This window comes from Schistocerca serialis, chromosome 3 (assembly GCF_023864345.2).
Source record: "Schistocerca serialis cubense isolate TAMUIC-IGC-003099 chromosome 3, iqSchSeri2.2, whole genome shotgun sequence".
Lineage (NCBI taxonomy): Eukaryota > Metazoa > Arthropoda > Insecta > Orthoptera > Acrididae > Schistocerca > Schistocerca serialis.
In genome coordinates, this window is record NC_064640.1 from 1,093,377,077 (window position 1) to 1,093,395,837 (window position 18,761).

Consider the following 18,761-nt stretch of genomic DNA (forward strand, 5'->3'; position numbering starts at 1 on the left):
AAAGATTCCGATGCTTCACTTCAGGTTTACTGTATCCGTTGGACCTTCTACATCTACATCTACATTGATACTCCGCAAGCCACCCAACGGTGTGTGGCGGAGGGCACTTTACGTGCCACTGTCATTACCTCCCTTTCCTGTTCCAGTCGCGGATGGTTCGCGGGAAGAACGACTGTCTGAAAGCCTCCGTGCGTGCTCTAATCTCTCTAATTTTACATTCGTGATCTCCTCGGGAAGTATAAGTAGGGGGAAGGAATATATTCGATACCTCATCCAGAAACGCACCCTCTCGAAACCTGGCGAGCAAGCTACACCGCGATGCAGAGCGCCTCTCTTGCAGAGTCTGCCACTTGAGTTTATTAAACATCTCCGTAACGCTATCACGGTTACCAAATAACCCAGTGACGAAACGCGCCGCTCTTCTTTGGATCTTCTCTATCTCCTCCGTCAACCCGACCTGGTACGGATCCCACACTGATGAGCAATACTCAAGTATAGGTCGAACGAGTGTTTTGTAAGCCACCTCCTTTGTTGATGGACTACATTTTCTAAGCACTCTCCCAATGAATCTCAACCTGGTACCCGCCTTACCAACAATTAATTTTATATGATCATTCCACTTCAAATCGTTCCGTACGCATACTCCCAGATATTTTACAGAAGTAACTGCTACCAGTGTTTGTTCCGCTATCATATAATCATACAATAAAGGATCCTTCTTTCTATGTATTCGCAATACATTACATTTGTCTATGTTAAGGGTCAGTTGCCACTCCCTGCACCAAGTGCCTATCCGCTGCAGATCTTCCTGTATTTCGCTACAATTTTCTAATGCAGCAACTTCTCTGTATACTACAGCATCATCCGCGAAAAGCCGCATGGAACTTCCGACACTATCTACTAAGTCATTTATATATATTGTGAAAAGCAATGGTCCCATAACCCTCCCCTGTGGCACGCCAGAGGTTACTTTAACGTCTGTAGACGACTCTCCATTGATAACAACATGCTGTGTTCTGTTTGCTAAAAACTCTTCAATCCAGCCACACAGCTGGTCTGATATTCCGTAGGCTCTTACTTTTTTTATCAGGCGACAGTGCGGAACTGTATCGAACGCCTTCCGGAAGTCAAGAAAAATAGCATCTACCTGGGAGCCTGTATCTAATATTTTCTGGGTCTCATGAACAAATAAAGCGAGTTGGGTCTCACACGATCGCTGTTTCCGGAATCCATGTTGATTCCTACATAGTAGATTCTGGGTTTCCAGAAATGACATGATACGCGAGCAAAAAACATGTTCTAAAATTCTACAAGAGATCGACGTAAGAGATATAGGTCTATAGTTTTGCGCATCTGCTCGACTACCCTTCTTGAAGACTGGGACTATCTGTGCTCTTTTCCAATCATTTGGAACCCTCCGTTCCTCTAGAGACTTGCGGTACACGGCTGTTAGAAGGGGGGCAAGTTCTTTCGCGTACTCTGTGTAGAATCGAATTGGTATCCCGTCAGGTCCAGTGGACTTTCCTCTATTGAGTGATTCCAGTTGCTTTTCTATTCCTTGGACACTTATTTCGATGTCAGCCATTTTTTCGTTTGTGCGAGAATTTAGAGAAGGAACTGCAGTGCGGTCTTCCTCTGTGAAACAGCTTTGGAAAAAGGTGTTTAGTATTTCAGCTTTACGCGTGTCATCCTCTGTTTCAATGCCATCATCATCCCTTAGTGTCTGGATATGCTGTTTCGAGCCACTTACTGATTTAACGTAAGACCAGAACTTCCTAGGATTTTCTGTCAAGTCGGTACATAGAATTTGACTTTCGAATTCAATGAACGCTTCACGCATAGCCCTCCTTACGCTAACTTTGACATCGCTTAGCTTCTGTTTGTCTGAGAGGTTTTGGCTGCGTTTAAACTTGGAGTGGAGCTCTCTTTGCTTTCGCAGTAGTTTCCTAACTTTGTTGTTGTACCACGGTGGGTTTTTCCCGTCCCTCACAGTTTTACTCGGCACGTACCTGTCTAAAACGCATTTTACGATTGCCTTGAACTTTTTCCATAAACACTCAACATTGTCAGTGTCGGAACAGAAATTTTCGTTTTGATCTGTTAGGTAGTCTGAAATCTGCCTCCTATTACTCTTGCTAAACAGATAAACCTTCCTCCCTTTTTTTATATTCCTATTAACTTCCATATTCAGGGATGCTGCAACGGCGTTATGATCACTGATTCCCTGTTCTGTACATACAGAGTCGAAAAGTTCGGGTCTGTTTGTTATCAGAAGGTCCAATATGTTATCTCCACGAGTCGGTTCTCTGTTTAATTGCTCGAGGTAATTTTCGGATAGTGCACTCAGTATAATGTCACTCGATGCTCTGTCCCTACCACCCGTCCTAAACATCTGAGTGTCCCAGTCTATATCTGGTAAATTGAAATCTCCACCTAAGACTATAACATGCTGAGAAAATTTATGTGAAATGTATTCCAAATTTTCTCTCAGTTGTTCTGCCACTAATGCTGCTGAGTCGGGAGGTCGGTAAAAGGAGCCAATTATTAACCTAGTTCGGTTGTTTAGTGTAACCTCCACCCATAATAATTCACAGGAACTATCCACTTCTACTTCACTACAGGATAAACTACTACTAACAGCGATGAACACTCCACCACCGGTTGCATGCAATCTATCCTTTCTAAACACCGTCTGTACCTTTGTAAAAATTTCGGCAGAATTTATCTCTGGCTTAAGCCAGCTTTCTGTACCTATAACGATTTCAGCTTCGGTGCTTTCTATCAGCGCTTGAAGTTCCGGTACTTTACCAACGCAGCTTCGACAGTTGACAATTACAATACCGATTGCTGCTTGGTCCCCGCATGTCCTGACTTTGCCCCGCACCCGTTGAGGCTGTTGCCCTTTCTGTACTTGCCCAAGGCCATCTAACCTAAAAAACCGCCCAGCCCACGCCACACAACCCCTGCTACCCGTGTAGCCGCTTGTTGCGTGTAGTGGACTCCTGACCTATCCAGCGGAACCCGAAACCCCACCACCCTATGGCGCAAGTCGAGGAATCTGCAGCCCACACGGTCGCAGAACCGTCTCAGCCTCTGATTCAGACCCTCCACTCGGCTCTGTACCAAAGGTCCGCAGTCAGTCCTGTCGACGATGCTGCAGATGGTGAGCTCTGCTTTCATCCCGCTAGCGAGACTGGCAGTCTTCACCAAATCAGATAGCCGCCGGAAGCCAGAGAGGATTTCCTCCGATCCATAGCGACACACATCATTGGTGCCGACATGAGCGACCACCTGCAGATGGGTGCACCCTGTACCCTTCATGGCATCCGGAAGGACCCTTTCCACATCTGGAATGACTCCCCCCGGTATGCACACGGAGTGCACATTGGTTTTCTTCCCCTCTCTTGCTGCCATTTCCCTAAGGGGCCCCATTACGCGCCTGACGTTGGAGCTCCCAACTACCAGTAAGCCCACCCTCTGCGACTGCCCGGATCTTGCAGACTGAGGGGCAACCTCTGGAACAGGACAAGCAGCCATGTCAGGCCGAAGATCAGTATCAGCCTGAGACAGAGCCTGAAACCGGTTCGTCAGACAAACTGGAGAGGCTTTCCATTCAGCCCTCCGGAATGTCTTTCGCCCTCTGCCACACCTTGAAACGACCTCCCACTCTACCACAGGTGAGGGATCAGCCTCAATGCGGGCAGTATCCCGGGCAACCACAGTCGTAGTCCCATCAGGGGATGCGTGGGACGAGCTGGCCGTCCCCGACAAACCCCCATCCCGACCCCCACAGTGATGCCCATTCGCAACAGTCTCAAGCTGTGTGACCGACGCCAACACTGCCTGAAGCTGGGAGCGAAGGGATGCCAACTCAGCCTGCATCCGAACACAGCAGTTGCAGTCCCTATCCATGCTAAAAACTGTTTTGCAAAGAACGTCTGAACTAATCTACAGAGAGCGCAAACAAATCGACAAAATTTAAACGGTTATTAAAATACAAGATTGCCTAGTAAATGCAGTAATGCTGCTACTTGCGCACCGCTGACACTGCTCGGCGGCGGAAGGAGACTAAGCGAAATTACACTATTCAGGTACTAAAACACGATGCTACACTCTCAAATACTATAATACGCCCGAAATTTATGAATTAAACAATGCAAGAACCAAAAACACGCAAAGAAATTAAGAATTAAACTATGTAACAAACGAGTGAGCTAGGAGTATACGACTTGCTGCTCAGCTGCTTATCCAACGGCGGCAGGGAGCACACTGACTGCGACCAACCGACACTGGCCGTTCAAAACAAAAACAGAAGACAAACGACTACGCGAATTTACACTATTCAGGTACTAAATCGCGATGCTACAACTCTCAAATACTATAATACGCCCGAAATTTATGAATTAAACAATGCAAGTACCAAAAACACGCAAAGAAATTAAGAATTAAACTATGTAACAAATGAGTGAGCTAGGAGTATACGACTTGCTGCTGCAGCTGCTTATCCAACGGGGAGCACACCTTCTTATTGACGATGAAACACAGAAATTGCATCGGAATTGAATACAAAAGGCACAATGCCTACTTAAGTACAAGATGACTGGCTCTTCTTACTGAGTATGTTTTGAACCATTCCTGTGACACTAGTTGTAGATTCCGAGGCTTCACTTCAGGTTTACTGTATCCCTAGGACCTTCTTATTGACGATGAAACACAGAAATTGCATCGGAACTAAATACCAAAGGCACAATGCCGACTTAAGTATAAGAATACTGACTCTTTACTGCTGTGTATGTTGGAACCATTCCTGTGACATTAGTTATAGATTCCGATGCTTCACTTCAGGGTTACTGTATCCTTTGGACCTTCCTATTGGCGACGAAACACAGAAATTGCATCGGAATTAAATAGAAAATGCACAATGCCGACTCAAGTACAAGAAGACTGACTGTTCTTACTGTCTATGTTACGAACCATTGCTGTGACACTAGTTATAGATTCCGATGCTTCACCTCAGGTCCACTGTATCCCTCTGACCTTCTTATTGACGATGAAACACAGAAATTGCATCGGAATTAAATAGAAAAGGCACAATGCCGCCTTAAGTACAAGCAGACTGACTCTTCTTAGTGTCTATGTTTTGAACCATTCCTGTGACGCTAGTTACAGATTCCGATGCTTCACTTCAGGTTTACTGTGTCCCTTGGACCTTCTTATTGACGATGAAACACAGAAATTGCATCGGAATTAAATACAAAAGGCAAAATGGCGACTTAAGTACAAGAAGACTGACTCTTCTTACTGACTGTTTTGAACCATTCCTGTGACACTAGATATAGATTCCGATGCTTCACTTCAGGTTTACTGTATCCCTCTGACGTTCTTATTAACGATGAAACACAGATATTGCATCGGAATTAAATACAAAAGGCACAATGCCGACTTAAGTACAAGAAGACTGACTCTTCTTACTGACTATATTTTGAACCATTCCTGTGACACTAGTTATAGATTCCGATGCTTCACTTCTGGTTTACTGTATCCCTTGGACCGTCGTATTGACGATGAAACACAGAAATTGCATCGGAATTAGATACAAAAGGCACAATGCCGACTTAAGTACAAAAAGACTGACTCTTCTTACTGACTATATCTTGTTCCATTCCTGTGACACTAGTTATAGATTCCGATGCTTCACTTCAGGTTTACTGTATCCCTTGGACCTTCTTATTGACGATGAAACACAGAAATTGCATCGGAATTAAATACAAAAGAAACAATGCCGAATTAAGTACAAGAAGGCTGACTCTTCTTACTGTCTATGTTTTGAACCGTTCCTGTGACACTAGTTATAGAGTCCGATGCTTCACTCCAGGTTCACTGTATCTCTTGAACCTTCTTATTGACGATGAAACACAGAAATTACATCGCAATGAAATACAAAAGGCACAATGCTGACTTAAGGACATGAAGCCTGAATCTTCTTACTGCCTATGTTTTGAACCATTCCTGTGGCACTAGTTGTAGATTCCGATGCTTCACTTCAGGCTCACTGTATCCCTCTGACCTTCTTATTGACGTCGAAACACAGAAATTGCATCGGAATTAAATACAAAAGGCACAATGCCTACTTAAGATGACTTACTCTTCTTACTGACTATGTTTTGAACCATTCCTGTGACACTAGTTTTGGATTCCGATGCTTCACTTCAGGTTTACTGTATCCCTTGGACCTTCTAATTGACGATGAAATACAGAAATTGCATCGGAATTAAATACAAAAGGCACAATGTCGACTTAAGTACAAGATGACTGACTCTTCTTACTGACTCTACCTTGATCCATTCCTGTGACACTAGTTATAGATTCCGATGCTTCACTTCGGGTTTACTGTTTCCCTTGGACCTTCTTGTTGACGATGAAACACAGAAATTGCATTGGAATTAAATACAAAAGGCACAAAGCCGACTTAAGTACAAGAAGACTGACTCTTCTTACTGACTATGATTTGAACCATTCCTGTGACACTAGTTGTAGATTCCGATGCTTCACTTCAGGTTTATTGTATCCCTCTGACCTTCTTATTAACGATGAAACACAGATATTGCATCGGATTAAATACAAAAGGCACAATGCCGACTTAAGTACAAGCAGACTGACTCTTCTTACTGTCTGTGTTTTGAACCATTCCTGTGACACTAGTTATAGATTCCGATGCTTCACACAAGGTTTACTGTATCCCTTGGACCTTCTTATTGACGATGAAACACAGAAATTGCATCGAAAATAAATACAAAAGGCACAATGCCGACCTAAGTACAGCAAGACTGACTCTTCTTACTGGATATGTTTTGAACCATTCCTGTGACACTAGTTATAGATTCCGATGCTTCACTTCTGGTTTACTGTATCCCTTGGACCTTCGTATTGACGATGAAACACAGAAATTGCATGCGAATTAAATACAAAAGGCACAATACCCAATGAAGTACAAGAAGACTGACTCTTCTTACTGACTATGTTTTGAACCATTCCTGTGACACTAGTTATAGATTCCGATACTTCACTTCTGGTTTACTGTATCCCTTGGACCTTCGTATTGACGACGAAACACAAAAATTGCATCGGAATTAAATACAAAAGGCACAATGCTGACTCAAGTACAAGAAGACTGACTCTTCCTACTGACTATGTTTGAACGAATCCTGTGACATTAGTTATTGTTTCCGATGCTTCACTTCAGGTTTACTGTATCCTTTCGACCTTCCTATTGGCGACGAAACACAGAAATTGCATTGGAACAAATACAAAAGGCACAATGCCGACTTAAGTACAAGAAGACTGACTCTTCCTACTGTCTATGTTTGAACGAATCCTGTGACAATAGTTGTAGATTCCGATGCTTCACTTCAGGTTTACTGTATCCTTTGGACATTCCTATTGGCGACGAAACACAGAAATTGCATCGGAATTAAATAGAAAAGGCACAATGCCGACTTAAGTACAAGCAGACTGACTCCTCTCTCTGGATATGTTTTGAACCATTCCTGTGACACTAGTTATAGATTCCGATGCTTCACTTTAGGTTCACTCTATCCCTTGGACCTTCTTATTGACGATGAAACACAGAAATTGCAACGGAGTTAAATACAAAATGCACAATGCCGACTTAAGTACAAGAAGACTGACTCTTCTTACTGACTGTTTTGAACCATTCCTGTGACACTAGATATAGATTCCGATGCTTCACTTCAGGTTTACTGTATCCCTCTGACGTTCTTATTAACGATGAAACGCAGATATTGCATCGGAATTAAATAAAAAAGGCACAATGCCCACTTAAGTACAAGAAGACTGACTCTTCTTACTGACTATGTTTTGAACCATTCCTGTGACACTAGTTATAGATTCCGATGCTTCACTTCTGGTTTACTGTAGCCCTTTGGACCGTCGTATTGACGATGAAACACAGAAATTGCATCGGAATTAGATACAAAAGGCACAATGCCGACTTAAGTACAAAAAGACTGACTCTTCTTACTGACTATATCTTGTTCCATACCTGTGACACTAGTTATAGATTCCGATGCTTCACTTCAGGTTTACTGTATCCCTTGGACCTTCTTATTGACGATGAAACACAGAAATTGCATCGGAATTAAATACAAAAGAAACAATGCCGAATTAAGTACAATATGGCTGACTCTTCTTACTGTCTATGTTTTGAACCGTTCCTGTGTCACTAGTTATAGAGTCCGATGCTTCACTCCAGGTTCACTGTATCCCTTGAACCTTCTTATTGACGATGAAACACAGAAATTACATCGCAATTAAATACATAAGGCACAATGCTGACTTAAGGACAAGAAGCCTGAATCTTCTTACTGCCTATGTTTTGAACCATTCCTGTGACACTAGTTATAGATTCCGATGCTTCACTTCAGGCTTACTGTATCCCTCTGACCTTCTTATTGACGTCGAAACACAGAAATTGCATCGGTATTAAATACAAAAGGCACAATGCCTACTTAAGAAGACTTACTCTTCTCACTGACTATGTTTTGAACCATTCCTGTGACACTAGTTTTGGATTCCGATGCTTCACTTCAGGTTTACTGTATCCCTTGGACCTTATTGTTGACGATGAAACACAGAAATTGCATCGGAATTAAATACAAAAGGCACAATGCCGACTAAGGGACAAGAAGACTGGATCTTCTTACTGCCTATGTTTTGAACCATTCCTGTGACACTAGTTATAGATTCCGATGCTTCACTTAAGGTTTACTGTATCCCTCTGACCTTCTCATTGACGATGAAACACAGAAATTGCATCTGAATTAAATACAAAAGGCACAATGCCGACTGAAGTACAAGAAGACTGACTCTTCTTACTGTCTATGTTTTGAACTATTCCTGTGACACTAGTTATAGATTCCGATGCTTCACACAAGGTTTACTGTATCCCTTGGACCTTCTTATTGACGATGAAACACCGAAATTGCATCGGAATTAAATAGAAAAGGCACAATGCCGACTTAGGTACAAGAAGACTGTCCCTTCTTACTGTCTATGTTTTGAACCATTCCTGTGACACTAGTTATGGATTCCGAAGCTTCACTTCAGGTTTACTGTATCCCTTGGACCTTCTTATTGACGATGAAACACAGAAATTGCATCGGAATTAAATACAAAAGGCACAATGCCGACTTAAGTACAAGAACACTGACTCTTCTTACTGACTATGATTTGAACCATTCCTGTGACACTAGTTGTAGATTCCGATGCTTCACTTCAGGTTTATTGTATCCCTCTGACCTTCTTATTAACGATGAAACACAGATATTGCATCGGAATTAAATACAAAAGGCACAATGCCGACATAAGTACAAGCAGACTGACTCTTCTTACTGTCTGTGATTTGAACCATTCCTGTGACACTAGTGATAGATTCCGATGCTTCACACAAGGTTTACTGTATCCCTAGGACCTTATTATTGACGATGAAACACAGAAATTGCATCGAAAATAAATACAAAAGGCACAATGCCGACCTAAGTACAACAAGACTGACTCTTCTAACTGGATATGCTTTGAACCATTCCTGTGACACTAGTTATAGATTCCGATGCTTCACTTCAGGTTTAGTGTATCCCTCTGACCTTCTTATTGACGATGAAACACAGAAATTGCATCGGAAATAAATACAAAAGGCACAATACTGACTTAAGTACATGTAGACTGAATCTTCCTACTGTCTATGTTTTGAACCATTCCTATGTCACTAGTTATAGATTCCGATGCTTCACTTCTGGTTTACTGTATCCCTTGGACCTTCGTATTGATGATGAAACACTGAAATTGCATCGGTATTAAATACAAAAGGCACAGTGCCGACCTAAGTACGAGAAGACTGACTCCTCTTACTGACTATACTCTGATTCATTCCTGTGACAAAAGTTATAGATTCCGATGCTTCACTTCAGGTTTACTGTATCCCTTGGACCTTATTGTTGACGATGAAACACAGAAATTTCATCGGAATTAAATACAAAAGGCACAACGCCGACTAAAGGACAAGAAGACTGGATCTTCTTACTGCCTATGTTTTGAACCATTCCTGTGACACTAGCTATAGATTCCGATGCTTCACTTCAGGTTTACTGTATCCCTCTGACCTTCTCATTGACGATGAAACACAGAAATTGAATCTGAATTAAATACAAAAGGCACAATGCCGACTTAAGTGCAAGAAGACTGACTCTTCTTACTGTCTATGTTTTGAACCATTCCTGTGACACTAGTTATAGATTCCGATGCTTCACACAAGGTTTACTGTATCCCTTGGACCTTCTTATTGACGATGAAACACAGAGATTGCATCGGAATTAAATACAAAAGGCACAATGCCCACTTAAGTACAAGAACACTGACTCTTCTTACTGACTATATATTGATCCATTCCTGTGACACTAGTTATAGATTCGGATGCTTCACTTCAGGTTTACTGTATACCTTGGACCTTCTTATTGACGACGAAACACAGAAATTGCATCGGAATTAAATACAAAAGGCACAATGCCGACTTAAGTACAAGAAGACTGACTCTTCTTACTGACTATGATTTGAACAATTCCTGTGACACTAGTTGTAGATCCCGATGCTTCACTTCAGGTTTACTGTATCCCTCTGACGTTCTTATTAACGATGAAACACATATATTGCATTGGAATTAAATACAAAAGGCACAATGTTGACTTAAGTACAAGAAGACTGACTCTTATTACAGACTACGTTTTGAACCATTCCTGTGACACTAGTTATAGATTACGATGCTTCACTTCCGGTTTACTGTATCCCTTGGACCTTTGTATTGACGATGAAACACAGAAATTGCATCGGAATTAAATAGAAAAGGCACAATGCCGTCTTAAGTAAAAGCAGACTGACTCTTCTTAGTGTCTATGTTTTGAGCCAATCCTGTGACGCTAGTTAAAGATTCCGATGCTTCACTTCAGGTTTACTGTATCCGTTGGACCTTCTTATTGACGATGAAACACAGAAATTGCATCGGAACTAAAAACCAAAGGCACAATGCCGACTTAAGTATAAGAATACTGACTCTTTACTGCTGTCTATGTTTGAACCATTCCTGTGACATTAGTTATAGATTCCGATGCTTCACTTCAGGGTTACTGTATCCTTTGGACCTTCTTATTGGCGACGAAACACAGAAATTGCATCGGAATTAAATAGAAAATGCACAATGCCGACTTGAGTACAAGAAGACTGACTGTTCTTACTGTCTATGTTACGAACCATTGCTGTGACACTAGTTATAGATTCCGATGCTTCACCTCAGGTCCACTGTATCCCTCCGACCTTCTTATTGACGATGAAACACAGAAATTGCATCGGAATTAAAAAGAAAAGGCACAATGCCGTCTTAAGTACAAGCAGACTGACTCTTCTTAGTGTCTATGTTTTGAACCATTCCTGTGACGCTAGTTACAGATTCCGATGCTTCACTTCAGGTTTACTGTGTCCCTTGGACCTTCTTATTGACGATGAAACACAGAAATTGCATCGGAATTAAATACAAAAGGCAAAATGGCGACTTAAGTACAAGAACACTGACTCTTCTTACTGACTGTTTTGAACCATTCCTGTGACACTAGATATAGATTCCGATGCTTCACTTCAGGTTTACTGTATCCCTTGGACCTTCTTATTGACGATGAAACACAGAAATTGCATCGGAATTAAATACAAAAGAAACAATGCCGAATTAAGTACAATATGGCTGACTCTTCTTACTGTCTATGTTTTGAACCGTTCCTGTGTCACTAGTTATAGAGTCCGATGCTTCACTCCAGGTTCACTGTATCCCTTGAACCTTCTTATTGACGATGAAACACAGAAATTACATCGCAATTAAATACATAAGGCACAATGCTGACTTAAGGACAAGAAGCCTGAATCTTCTTACTGCCTATGTTTTGAACCATTCCTGTGACACTAGTTATAGATTCCGATGCTTCACTTCAGGCTTACTGTATCCCTCTGACCTTCTTATTGACGTCGAAACACAGAAATTGCATCGGTATTAAATACAAAAGGCACAATGCCTACTTAAGAAGACTTACTCTTCTCACTGACTATGTTTTGAACCATTCCTGTGACACTAGTTTTGGATTCCGATGCTTCACTTCAGGTTTACTGTATCCCTTGGACCTTATTGTTGACGATGAAACACAGAAATTGCATCGGAATTAAATACAAAAGGCACAATGCCGACTAAGGGACAAGAAGACTGGATCTTCTTACTGCCTATGTTTTGAACCATTCCTGTGACACTAGTTATAGATTCCGATGCTTCACTTAAGGTTTACTGTATCCCTCTGACCTTCTCATTGACGATGAAACACAGAAATTGCATCTGAATTAAATACAAAAGGCACAATGCCGACTGAAGTACAAGAAGACTGACTCTTCTTACTGTCTATGTTTTGAACTATTCCTGTGACACTAGTTATAGATTCCGATGCTTCACACAAGGTTTACTGTATCCCTTGGACCTTCTTATTGACGATGAAACACCGAAATTGCATCGGAATTAAATAGAAAAGGCACAATGCCGACTTAGGTACAAGAAGACTGTCCCTTCTTACTGTCTATGTTTTGAACCATTCCTGTGACACTAGTTATGGATTCCGAAGCTTCACTTCAGGTTTACTGTATCCCTTGGACCTTCTTATTGACGATGAAACACAGAAATTGCATCGGAATTAAATACAAAAGGCACAATGCCGTCTTAAGTACAAGAACACTGACTCTTCTTACTGACTATGATTTGAACCATTCCTGTGACACTAGTTGTAGATTCCGATGCTTCACTTCAGGTTTATTGTATCCCTCTGACCTTCTTATTAACGATGAAACACAGATATTGCATCGGAATTAAATACAAAAGGCACAATGCCGACATAAGTACAAGCAGACTGACTCTTCTTACTGTCTGTGATTTGAACCATTCCTGTGACACTAGTGATAGATTCCGATGCTTCACACAAGGTTTACTGTATCCCTAGGACCTTATTATTGACGATGAAACACAGAAATTGCATCGAAAATAAATACAAAAGGCACAATGCCGACCTAAGTACAACAAGACTGACTCTTCTAACTGGATATGCTTTGAACCATTCCTGTGACACTAGTTATAGATTCCGATGCTTCACTTCAGGTTTAGTGTATCCCTCTGACCTTCTTATTGACGATGAAACACAGAAATTGCATCGGAAATAAATACAAAAGGTACAATACTGACTTAAGTACATGTAGACTGAATCTTCCTACTGTCTATGTTTTGAACCATTCCTATGTCACTAGTTATAGATTCCGATGCTTCACTTCTGGTTTACTGTATCCCTTGGACCTTCGTATTGATGATGAAACACTGAAATTGCATCGGTATTAAATACAAAAGGCACAGTGCCGACCTAAGTACGAGAAGACTGACTCCTCTTACTGACTATACTTTGATTCATTCCTGTGACAAAAGTTATAGATTCCGATGCTTCACTTCAGGTTTACTGTATCCCTTGGACCTTATTGTTGACGATGAAACACAGAAATTTCATCGGAATTAAATACAAAAGGCACAACGCCGACTAAAGGACAAGAAGACTGGATCTTCTTACTGCCTATGTTTTGAACCATTCCTGTGACACTAGCTATAGATTCCGATGCTTCACTTCAGGTTTACTGTATCCCTCTGACCTTCTCATTGACGATGAAACACAGAAATTGAATCTGAATTAAATACAAAAGGCACAATGCCGACTTAAGTGCAAGAAGACTGACTCTTCTTACTGTCTATGTTTTGAACCATTCCTGTGACACTAGTTATAGATTCCGATGCTTCACACAAGGTTTACTGTATCCCTTGGACCTTCTTATTGACGATGAAACACAGAGATTGCATCGGAATTAAATACAAAAGGCACAATGCCCACTTAAGTACAAGAACACTGACTCTTCTTACTGACTATATATTGATCCATTCCTGTGACACTAGTTATAGATTCGGATGCTTCACTTCAGGTTTACTGTATACCTTGGACCTTCTTATTGACGACGAAACACAGAAATTGCATCGGAATTAAATACAAAAGGCACAATGCCGACTTAAGTACAAGAAGACTGACTCTTCTTACTGACTATGATTTGAACAATTCCTGTGACACTAGTTGTAGATCCCGATGCTTCACTTCAGGTTTACTGTATCCCTCTGACGTTCTTATTAACGATGAAACACATATATTGCATTGGAATTAAATACAAAAGGCACAATGTTGACTTAAGTACAAGAAGACTGACTCTTATTACAGACTACGTTTTGAACCATTCCTGTGACACTAGTTATAGATTACGATGCTTCACTTCCGGTTTACTGTATCCCTTGGACCTTTGTATTGACGATGAAACACAGAAATTGCATCGGAATTAAATAGAAAAGGCACAATGCCGTCTTAAGTAAAAGCAGACTGACTCTTCTTAGTGTCTATGTTTTGAGCCAATCCTGTGACGCTAGTTAAAGATTCCGATGCTTCACTTCAGGTTTACTGTATCCGTTGGACCTTCTTATTGACGATGAAACACAGAAATTGCATCGGAACTAAAAACCAAAGGCACAATGCCGACTTAAGTATAAGAATACTGACTCTTTACTGCTGTCTATGTTTGAACCATTCCTGTGACATTAGTTATAGATTCCGATGCTTCACTTCAGGGTTACTGTATCCTTTGGACCTTCTTATTGGCGACGAAACACAGAAATTGCATCGGAATTAAATAGAAAATGCACAATGCCGACTTGAGTACAAGAAGACTGACTGTTCTTACTGTCTATGTTACGAACCATTGCTGTGACACTAGTTATAGATTCCGATGCTTCACCTCAGGTCCACTGTATCCCTCCGACCTTCTTATTGACGATGAAACACAGAAATTGCATCGGAATTAAAAAGAAAAGGCACAATGCCGTCTTAAGTACAAGCAGACTGACTCTTCTTAGTGTCTATGTTTTGAACCATTCCTGTGACGCTAGTTACAGATTCCGATGCTTCACTTCAGGTTTACTGTGTCCCTTGGACCTTCTTATTGACGATGAAACACAGAAATTGCATCGGAATTAAATACAAAAGGCAAAATGGCGACTTAAGTACAAGAACACTGACTCTTCTTACTGACTGTTTTGAACCATTCCTGTGACACTAGATATAGATTCCGATGCTTCACTTCAGGTTTACTGTATCCCTCTGACGTTCTTATTAACGATGAAACGCAGATATTGCATCGGAATTAAATACAAAAGGCACAATGCCGACTTAAGTACAAGAAGACTGACTCTTCTTACTGACTATGTTTTGAACCATTCCTGTGACACTAGTTATAGATTCCGATGCTTCACTTCTGGTTTACTGTATCCCTTGGACCGTCGTATTGACGATGAAACACAGAAATTGCATCGGAATTAGATACAAAAGGCACAATGCCGACATAAGTACAAAAAGACTGACTCTTCTTACTGACTATATCTTGTTCCATTCCTGTGACACTAGTTATAGATTCCGATGCTTCACTTCAGGTTTACTGTATCCCTTGGACCTTCTTATTGACGATGAAACACAGAAATTGCATCGGAATTAAATACAAAAGAAACAATGCCGAATTAAGTACAAGAAGGCTGACTCTTCTTACAGTCTATGTTTTGAACCGTTCCTGTGACACTAGTTATAGAGTCCGATGCTTCACTCCAGGTTCACTGTATCCCTTGAACCTTCTTATTGACGATGAAACACAGATATTACATCGCAATTAAATACAAAAGGCACAATGCTGACTTAAGGACAAGAAGCGTGAATCTTCTTACTGCCTATGTTTTGAACCATTCCTGTGACACTAGTTATAGATTCCGATGCTTCACTTCAGGCTCACTGTATCCCTCTGACCTTCTTATTGGCGTCGAAACACAGAAATTTCATCGGAATTAAATACAAAAGGCACAATGCCTACTTAAGAAGACTTACTCTTCTTACTGACTATGTTTTGAACCATTCCTGTGACACTAGTTTTGGATTCCGATGCTTCACTTCAGGTTTACTGTATCCCTTGGACCTTCTAATTGACGATGAAATACAGAAATTGCATCGGAATTAAATACAAAAGGCACATTGTCGACTTAAGTACATGATGACTGACTCTTCTTACTGACTCTATGTTGATCCACTCCTGTGACACTAGTTATAGATTCCGATGCTTCACACAAGGTTTACTGTATCCCTTGGACCTTATTATTGACGATGAAACACAGAAATTGCATCGAAAATAAATACAAAAGGCACAATGCCGACCTAAGTACAACAAGACTGACTCTTCTTACTGGATATGTTTTGAACCATTCCTGTGACACTAATTATAGATTCCGATGCTTCACTTCAGGTTTAGTGTATTCCTCTGACCTTCTTATTGACGATGAAACACAGAAATTGCATCGGAAATAAATACAAAAGGCACAATACCGACTGAAGTACATGTAGACCGAATCTTCCTACCGTCTATGTTTTGAACCATTCCTATGTCACTAGTTATAGATTCCGATGCTTCACTTCTGGTTTACTGTATCCCTTGGATCTTCGTATTGACGATGAAACACAGAAATTGCATGCGAATTAAATACAAAAGGCACAATACCCAATGAAGTACAAGAAGACTGACTCTTCTTACTGACTATGTTTTGAACCATTCCTGTGACACTAGTTATAGATTCCGATGCTTCACTTCTGGTTTACTGTATCCCTTGGACCTTCGTATTGACGACGAAACACAAAAATTGCATCGGAATTAAATACAAAAGGCACAATGCTGACTCAAGAACAAGAAGACTGACTCTTCCTACTGACTATGTTTGACCGAATCCTGTGACATTACTTATTGTTTCCGATGCTTCACTTCATGTTTACTGTATCCTTTCGACCTTCCTATTGGCGACGAAACACAGAAATTGCATCGGAACAAAATACAAAAGGCACAATGCCGACTTAAGTACAAGAAGACTGACTCTTCCTACTGTTTATGTTTGAACGAATCCTGTGACATTAGTTGTAGATTCCGATGCTTCACTTCAGGTTTACTGTATCCTTTGGACCTTCCTATTGACGACGAAACACAGAAATTGCATCGGAATTAAATAGAAAAGGCACAATGCCGACTTAAGTACAAGCAGACTGACTCTTCTCACTGGATATGTTTTGAACCATTCCTGTGACACTAGTTATAGATTCCGATGCTTCACTTTAGGTTCACTCTATCCCTTGGACCTTCTTATTGACGATGAAACACAGAAATTGCAACGGAGTTAAATACAAAATGCACAATGCCGACTTAAGTACAAGAAGACTGACTCTTCTTACTGACTGTTTTGAACCATTCCTGTGACACTAGATATAGATTCCGATGCTTCACTTCAGGTTTACTGTATCCCTCTGACGTTCTTATTAACGATGAAACGCAGATATTGCATCGGAATTAAATACAAAAGGCACAATGCCGACTTAAGTACAAGAAGACTGACTCTTCTTACTTACTATGTTTTGAACCATTCCTGTGACACTAGTTATAGATTCCGATGCTTCACTTCAGGCTTACTGTATCCCTCTGTCTTTCTTATTGACGTCGAAACACAGAAATTGCATCGGAATTAAATACAAAAGGCACAATGCCTACTTAAGAAGACTTACTCTTCTTACTGACTATGTTTTGAACCATTCCTGTGACACTAGTTTTGTATTCCGATGCTTCACTTCAGGTTTACTGTATCCCTTGGACCTTCTAATTGACGATGAAATACAGAAATTGCATCGGAATTAAATACAAACAGCACAATGTCGACTTAAGTACAAGATGACTGACTCTTCTTACTGACTCTACCTTGATCCATTCCTGTGACACTAGTTATAGATTCCGATGCTTCACTTCGGGTTTACTGTATCCCTTGGACCTTCTTATTGACGATGAAACACAGAAATTGCAACGGAGTTAAATGCAAAATGCACAATGCCGGCTTAAGTACAAGAAGACTGACTCTTCTTACTGACTGTTTTGAACCATTCCTGTGACACTAGTTATAGATTACGATGCTTCACTTCAGGTTTACTGTATCCCTCTGACCTTCTTATTAACGATGAAACACAGATATTGCATTGGAATTAAATAGAAAAGGCACAATGCCGTCTTAAGTACAAGCAGACTGACTCTTCTTAGTGTCTATGATTTGAACCATTCCTGTGACGCTAGTTAAAGATTCCGAGGCTTCACTTCAGGTATACTGTATCCCTAGGACCTTCTTATTGACGATGAAACACAGATATTGCATCGGAACTAAATACAAAAGGCACAATGCCGTCTTAAGTATAAGAAGACTGACTCTTTACTGCTGTCTATGTTAGAACCATGCCTGTGACATTAGTTATAGATTCCGATGCTTCACTTCAGAGGTACAGTATCCTTTGGACCTTCTTATTGGCGACGAAACACAGAAATTGCATCCTAATTAAATAGAAAATGCACAATGCCGACTTAAGTACAAGAAGACTGACTGTTCTTACTGTCTATGCTTCGAACCATTGCTGTGACACTAGTTATAGATTCCGATGCTTCACCTCAGGTCCACTGTATCCCTCTGACCTTCTTATTGA